An 8,161-nucleotide genomic window follows, 5' to 3' on the forward strand; every position below is an offset into this window, starting at 1 on the left:
TATTTGGGAAAGCTGAGGAAGTGTGTGCTGTTTGGATCTGTCTGAAGCTGGTTATACCTACTGTGGATTTTGTAGCCCCAGGAGCCTGCAGCAGAGAGAAAATGGACACAGGATTGAGGAATAATTAGCTCCATCTTCCAGTAGGGCAGTAAAATTGTTGTTGAAAACATAGTCCCTGTGTCTTTATGTAAACTTCTCTATTTCAGATGAGTGTAGCATTTCAAATGGTACCTCATCAGCATTTGACTAACTTGGGCTTTCTTGGCAAATGCACCAAAAAGAAACATTGTTTCTTCTCAGGATCAGCCCAGGCCCAAAGCTTCCACTCAAACTGCAACACTTGTGGAAGTGTCAGCAGGCCTTTGCTGACTCTCACTGGCAATTGTTGCAAATTCTCAAATATAAGCAGTGCTCATGCTGACCCGGGAATTGAAGAGAGCTGGGGCTCCTGTTCACAACCTGCGGGATCAGGCACAGGTGCGCCTGGTTTCCAGGGCGATCGCGCACAGGTGCGCCTGGTTTCCATGGTGACCGCGCACAGGTGTGCCTGGTTTCCCTTGATGAGCAGTCATCATCTTACCTCGGAGCAAATAGCTAAGGTTTTGCTAAACAGGACTTTTCAGCCTTTTCTTATTTCCCAGTCAAAATAGTCTTGTCTCTTCCAAGATTTTTGCTATCTCAGGACTTACAGATTTTTTTCTTTCCAGAATTTTTTTCCAGATCAAACTTATTCAACTCATATAAATACAGGGTATCTCAAAAAATATATATAAACACTTTAACAGCCGATAGCTCAATTGATGTTGCTTTCTTTTCAGATTTAACCCATTGGAATGAATAATTATTCAGAGTGTGTATACATTTTTGGGGACACCCTGTAGTTGTAGTTCGCTACGTGGCTAATGGAAATCACATTTGCGCGATGGACAGAAGCCACTGTGTTTCTCAGGTCTGTCCACAGCGGTTCCTGGGTTTCCCTCTGGGTCGCAGGGAGGTCGAGCTGTTTTCGCTAATGAGCAGTAATGAGGCAGAGTGGCCACTTGCTTTCACATCCCTCCTACCTCACCCCTGCCTTTTTAATGACGTCAGTGACAAAAAACAAAAGTAAAAAGCCTGGAAAAACCAAACAAACAACACCCAGGATGTGACGGAAAAGTTTCTGAGTCAAAGGGAAGCAACCCAATTCTGTCAGAAAAACTTCTGAAGGTGGGAAAGGGGTGGGGCGACGCTTATTAAAATCATGAGTAGAGAAAACATGTTTTGAGGCGGATGGCTTCACGTTGTGGTTTTATGAGATGGTTTCTTTGGGTCTCCGTGGAAGACATCTGTGAAGCTGTTCTCATAAAGAAAAGGCCAAATTGGTTGAATGAGCGGTTTATATTTGTTGTGTGGGTTGCTATTTGCAGAGAATAAACTAAGACCAATGAATCCATTTTACTGAGGGCTGCGGAGTGCAATTGAGCCGAAGTCCCAAATGGGAGAGATCGATACTTTATTTACTAAGACAAGCCCTAAATCTGAGACTTGATAGCTGCTTATATTTTTTTAATACTTGTTTCTTTGCTTAGGTTGATATTTATTTATGTATGCAATAGCTTTATCTAAATAAAAAATTTTTAATTATATATTAATCTTAAAATTCAGACTCATCCTGATGGAATATGAGAAAAAGCTGCTCTTTGGTGTGGCTTTGCGGCCTGTTTTAAAATCAGATACAAATCTGCAAGCTGATCTTAGGTCTTGACACCCACTCTCGGTGGCATATGGCCCAGCTCGATGCAAGAACGCAGTTAACCGTGATGCTAAACTGTCACAATAAAAAGGTACCTGTTAGATGCGAGTGTGTTTTCGTTATGATTTTCCACCTATAATTTCATGTCCCTTTATATGTTTCTTAAATTCCTCACATTATTTGTTTCTGGAGCAAGGAATTAAATGATCAAAGATCAAGTGGTGTCCATGAAAGTTAAAGATGAAAGTTGTAAGAATTCATCGCCCTTAAATCTCCCAGGAAAAGCCGCAGTAAATGACATTGTGCATCTGGGGAACATACCTGCTGCCCTTCGCCCTAAGTGTACCTGCTGAGGAGGGAGGGCCCGCTCTTTTCCTGTTCTTCACACAAAGGACACGGCCAATTACATTTAACGCGCTATTAGCTCATTGGTCTGCGGGACCGTCACCTGGAAGCCGAGCTTTGCTTCCCAAGGTCAGCGTGAGGCCAGATACAGGCCTCCGCCCTCCCGGAGGGTGCCCGGGGGACAGGCGGGCAGGTAGAGACGTTGGCACAGAGATGCTCGCTTCCCAACCTACGTCCCCAGGTAGAAACAAAGTCGGGCCACGGGGGGAGGGGGGTCAGCTGAAGCTTCGACTGCTACCAGCTGAGACCCCAGAGGAAAAGTGTCTAGAAACCTCTTTAGTTCCTCAAAGAAAAAAAAATTATTTCTATGTGCCCCATCTTGCTTTTCCAGATGTTCTGGAAAGAAAAGGGTGCTGTGAGTTACGGCACACGTGGAAAACGTCTCACCTCACAACAGCGGCGTATCGGCAAAACGTAGTCAACCAGATAAGAGTCCTGGCCAGGGTGGCTCAGTGGTTGGAGCTTTGGCTCTAACCCGAAGGGTCGTGGGTTCGATTCCTGGTCAAGGGCGCATACCTGGGTTGCAGGTTCGATCCCTAGCCCTGGTTGGGGTGCGTGCGGGAAGCAACCAATGTGTCGCTCTCACATGGATGTTTCTCTCTCCCTCCCTCCCACTGTCTCTAAAAATCAATGGAAAAAAATATCCTCGGGTGAGAAAGAACCAAAAATAAAACTGAAAACGGTACTGGAAAACAAAACACGCCATGAGGTTGCATTGGGAATATATTAGAATCTTGTTATAATACGGCTCATTATTAGGGGAACACAGGTTTCAAGAAATCATGGGTCAAAATTGTGTCCCTTCCCAAACATAATAGGACCGAGTTCAAGCCAATACAATGAGGTGAGCGATTAAATACAGGGTGTCCCCAAAAATGTATACGCACTCTAACAGCTGATAGCTCAATTCTGAAAATGAAATGTATTTTAATAAACACCGCCTTTATAACTGTTTAAAGTGCGTGTGTCCATTTTAGGGGGGGCCTGTAGGTAGAACAGAGCGCGTCGGGGGTGGTCCCAGGCGGTGCTGGAGGGAGTCCCGGGCGGGGGGCTCGGCTGGTCTGAGGAGCCGGCAGCCCCAGCCTTGCTCCCCTCGCGGCCGATACGGGTTTGACCAGCGCCCATCTGCGGGGCTGTTATCACACCACCGTCGAAGGAAACGCCAGGTACAAACGGAACCGTTCAGTGCCCAGCGTCAGCTCATTAGGCCCGGCTGAGCCTCGGAAGAGCCTGTAAGTGATGAGCTAAAACATTAATACCCGTTTCAAACCCGACGAGCAGCGACAGGGGCGCCTGCGGGGTCGCGCGGACTCCTGACACTCCGCAGGAAGGGCTCGCCGCACAGGTGGGGATGTCTCGGCGGCCTGTCCTCTGATACCGGCCGAGGAAGAGTGACAAGGGTCCTCCAGGTGACACCGCCGTTGACGGAGAGAGAGGAGGTTTCAATCGGGGGGGGTTTCATTGTGTGGTGGCCACGCTCTTCCCGGCCCATCAGAGGTGCTGACTGAGGCACCTGCGTGCCCCGCGGCGCGGGAGGAAACAGAACCAGAAAATGGACTATCCGGTCCCCGCTGAGGACGGCCCCTCGTTAAAGCGACGTGGTATTAAAACCGGCTGAGATCCGATACAGGGCTCCACGAGTGTTATTAAATTATTACACCTTTAGGTGAAAAATACCCCTCAGCTGCCTTTATATGCAATCAAAGCCCTGATTAAATATTCATGTCCTGAGATTAAAGGGTCACTTGAATGGGTTTTTGTGAAAAGCAAACCCCCGAATGCTGAACAGGAGCTGCTGTGAATTAGCTACATTTGTATCCTTTGTGGATGCCGAGGCCTCGGCCCGCGTGGAGGGCGAGGGGCCTGGGGCTCCCCGTGGCTGCCGTCCGGGTGCTTAGGGTCCGTCGTGATCCTCGCTGGCCGAGCCACCGGGAGCTCAGCGACTCCTGCGCTGCAGGCTGGGAGCGTCGCCGGGCCTCTGCAGGAGGCAGAAGCGACCTGGAGAGGGATTCCTGTTACAACAAACACCTTTAAACTGAGCGGAATAAACGCTGCTGGTTTTCCATAGGAATGCCTGTGATACATTGAATCTAAGAAAGGAATATGTATACATTTTCATCTTCACCCGAGGATATTTTTTCCATTGATTGGGGGAGAGAGAGAGAGACATGGCTGTGAGAGAGACACGTCGATGGGTTGCCTCCCGCACTCGCCCCGCCCGGGGCCAGGGTTGGAGCCTGCAACCCAGAAACGTGCCCCTGACCGGGATTTGACCCCTGGACCTCTCGGTGCTCTGGCTGACGCTCTAACCACTGAGCACACCGGCCAGGGCCTTTTCGCCCTTCTCGATGCCTGCATCTCAGATCCAGGACAGCCTTGGTGTCTCTAGTTCCCGTGATTTATTCCCAAACGGTGGCAGTTTTCTGTTGTTACGCAGCTAGGTCACCGCACAGTGACCCCACTGGTCAGGGTGGGCGGCAGTGGGCAGGGACCCCAGCCATCTCCTGGGGAGGGCAGTCTCGTGCCCAGCCCAGGGCTCTGGCTGGCCCCGAGTGGCGGCAGGTGGGGGAGCTGGCCCAGGTTGGCAGCCCCTTCAGCTGTGGCCTCCGGGATTCCCACACTGTCCCGTGTCCCTGCTCTGAGTAGGTGGCATCCTTGAGCCCTGTTGTCCTGTCCGGTCCTGGCCTCAGAGGAGTAGACACCTGGGCCTGCCCCTTAGGCCCAAACAAAGCCTCGTGGCAGAGGCGTGGTCAGCGGCCCTTTTCCCGCTTGTTCTCTCTGACGTGAACCTCGGGCCTTCTCTTGGGTTGGCCGTAAATCCAGGCTCACGCTAAGACCTGACCTAGCAGAGTGCAGCCCTGGAGAAGTTGTCTCCCTCCCCACCCAAGTCCTTTCCGCAGAGCCTGGCAGGCCCCTGGGAAGGGGCTTGGGGGTCTCCCAGCACCTGCTGCGGCCCCCAGGGCAGGGACACGCACGAGGGCCTGCACCTCCGCCAAACACCTGGGACCTGCCTGGCCTCCCTCGAGTAAGGGTGCATCTCGTGTAAACGCCCCCGCCGAGCTAAAATGCCAAGGCTGAGCGGTGCCCGGACACCCGCACGCACCGTCCTCCGGACATTGGTTTGCCCCACTCTGTCTGGTGTTGTGCACATGGGCACCTGTCCTTCAACACCTGGAGCCCTGAGGTCCCGTGGTGGGCAGTGAGCCGACAGGTCAGAAGGTGGAGGTGGCCGGGCAGAGCACCCTCCAGGGTCAGGACCCCGCGGCAAGTACGCTGATTGGCAACTGGCTGTGGGGTGAGGGAGACGTGGAGAGAGAAACACCGCCGTGACCGTGAAAGCTGATGCCCCCTCATGTTAGACAAAGAAGGCCTGGGGTCCTCATCTTCCTCTCCTGAGGGCTACCTTTCCCCAGAGAGCTCCCCCCAAACAGATCAGGAGAGTAGGGGAGACGGAACAGACCCAGGCCGATGGCAGCAAGCAAATGCTGACGCTGGACACGCCTGTAGGAGGACCTGAACTTGGGACCTGTGTTCTCTGGCCGGTGGTCTTCAGCAGGAGTCGGGCCGGGGACCTCTGGGTCGACGAGATCATAGTGACTCTTGTTCTGAGAACAGAGAAGCAGGGACCCCTAGTGGGAAGGTCAGAGCGACCTTGGGGACACCTCGGGGGAGGGGAGCATCTCCCCACACAGCCTGTCGTCCTGGGCCAGTTCTGGGTTTGCAGGATTATTTTCACTTTTTTTCATTGTGAGCCATACGGAGAAGAATTTTGTCAGCAGAATCTCCAAGGTTCAAAATTCCCCTCAGACGTGCTTGCGGGAGGGTGTGTGCCAGGGACATGGGTCCACACTCTGAGCCCGCTGGTGACAGGTGACGCTGCCTCCTGTCTCGTCTGGGTTCTTGTTGTTCTAGGAAGGTCTTGGAGAGCCTTGGGTTTGTGTTCTGATGGCGCCATCTGAGTCCAGACCAGTGCCTGTCGGCCCAGCATGAACTGGCACCCCCGTGGGTGAGGCGACCCGAAGCCCCCTGTCCCCCTTGAGAATGCCCTTGGACAGAAGTCAAGTGAACCTGGACTGACCCAGGCCCCTCTGAACTCGGTGCTCAAGCCGCGGGGTGATGGCAGGTTTCCCGTCCTAGCGGGGCGGTGGCCGAGCCCCTGTGAGCTCTGCATCCCTCTAGTGATAGCTGGTGATGAACATGAGCACAGCCCTTTACAGTTTGCAAATCCCCTCCTCGGACACCGCCTCACGTGGCCCTCACAGCGCCCTCATGCAGAAATGCAATTATTATCTCCACCTGTGGATGAAGACACCAGGGCCTGGAGAAACATGAGTGACCAGGGCCAGAGGCCCGGGTGTCCCGGCTGCAGCACCAGTAGGCTCCCGGGGTGGGGGTGGGGGTGGGAATCGGACAGGACGGTCCCCAAGGTCCCCTGATTCTGACGTAGAAGCAGGATGACAGGAGAACCGAGAGCCATAGGGGGCCCTGGATTGGTTCATCGACTGCAGTTTCCTTTGCAAAGAACAGGACTTTGGGGGCAGCGTCGCTCCCGCTCATGGAGGCAGGTCGGACGTGGGCTTGTCCACCGGTGACGTCTTTCTTCAAGATCACGACAGGAAAATGTACGTCAGCAAGAGGCGGGTGACAGTGTGGGTGTGCGGCTGAGCGTGGGAAGGAACAGCACAGCACCTGCCATCCTCCTGGGGCAGGTGGGTTGTCCAAGTCACCGAGGCCACATGTGGCAGGTGGTGGTGGCCAGACACGGTGCCCACATCCGAGTGGCCCAGAAACCATCCATTAGCAACCGGCTGCTCTGGACATAATGAAGTAGGATGTCACCGCAGGGTTGGCCTCTGAGCTCCTCAAGGCCATTCCATCCATTGTGGCCACTGTCAGAACAACACTTGGAACTCGCCTTTGCTCCCTAGAACCTCTGGTCCTTCAGCAAACCGTCAACATCCCTCTGCCATGGGGCCTCGGGGAGCCTCGGCCACACTCTTCTTCCACGAATATATTTAAATGCATGAAATGAAAGGCACGAGATCACACGGAAGCCCATGAGATCGGAATTGTCACGAAATGAAGTTTAATTGTGATGTGGGTTTCTTTCTGGGCATGTGAAAGAGCAGGGCCGAGCAGCAGTGACGTCGTCATGAGCAGAAGCGGCGTCCTGTGATGTCGCCCGCAACTGCCGCGTGACGCGAAAACGTTGGTGATTTAAGCTGGCGACCTGGTCACGGGCAACGCCGCATGCCCCTGTGACATCATCTTGTCTGTTTCGCAAGGAAAAGATGGGACGCATTTCCGCTAGAGACAGGTTAGCGAGAGCAGGGGCGAGTTTCTCCCACCCCAGTTTGCAGAACCCAGATTAAGAGGTCCTCCCCTAAAGTGAACAGCTGTAAGTAGTCCTGTTTAGAGGGGAAACTGAGGCACAGAGAGGCTAACAGCGAGTCGGAGCCCCACACAGGACCTTTTGTCGACTGTGCTGACTACTTGGCCCTCCTCAGTCTTAAAATGACACTATCCCAGCCCTGGCCAGGGTGGCTCCGTTGGTTGGGCCTTGTCCCACGCACGGAGAGGCCACGGGTTCCATTCCCGGCCTGGGTTGCAGGCTCTATCCCCGCCCAGTAGGGGGCGTGCAGGAGGCAGCCCATGGATGTTCGGCTCTCCCCCCAAATCCACCACCTCCCCCGCCACACCCTGCTCCTGGCTCACACAGGCGCCATGGACCAAGGGCTTCTTGGCCCCCCACCAACCCAAGCAGCCCGTGCTCGCCCCGCCTTGCTTCCCGCCCGTGTTAACCCTTCCCGCTCCCTCGCCGTTACTCCTGCCCCTCCCAGGTCTCCGCGTCCCAGGACTGGCTGTGACCAAGTATTTAAAAAGCAGGCTGAACGTAATGCGAAATGATCACCACAGTAACTGTAGTTATTATGGGCACCACACACCATTGCCACGTTTTCTGGTGGGGAGAACTTTTAAGAGCTACTCTCTCAGCAGCTTTCAAATATGCAACACGGTGCGGTT

Source organism: Miniopterus natalensis, chromosome 10, assembly GCF_054644295.1.
Source record: "Miniopterus natalensis isolate mMinNat1 chromosome 10, mMinNat1.hap1, whole genome shotgun sequence".
Lineage (NCBI taxonomy): Eukaryota > Metazoa > Chordata > Mammalia > Chiroptera > Miniopteridae > Miniopterus > Miniopterus natalensis.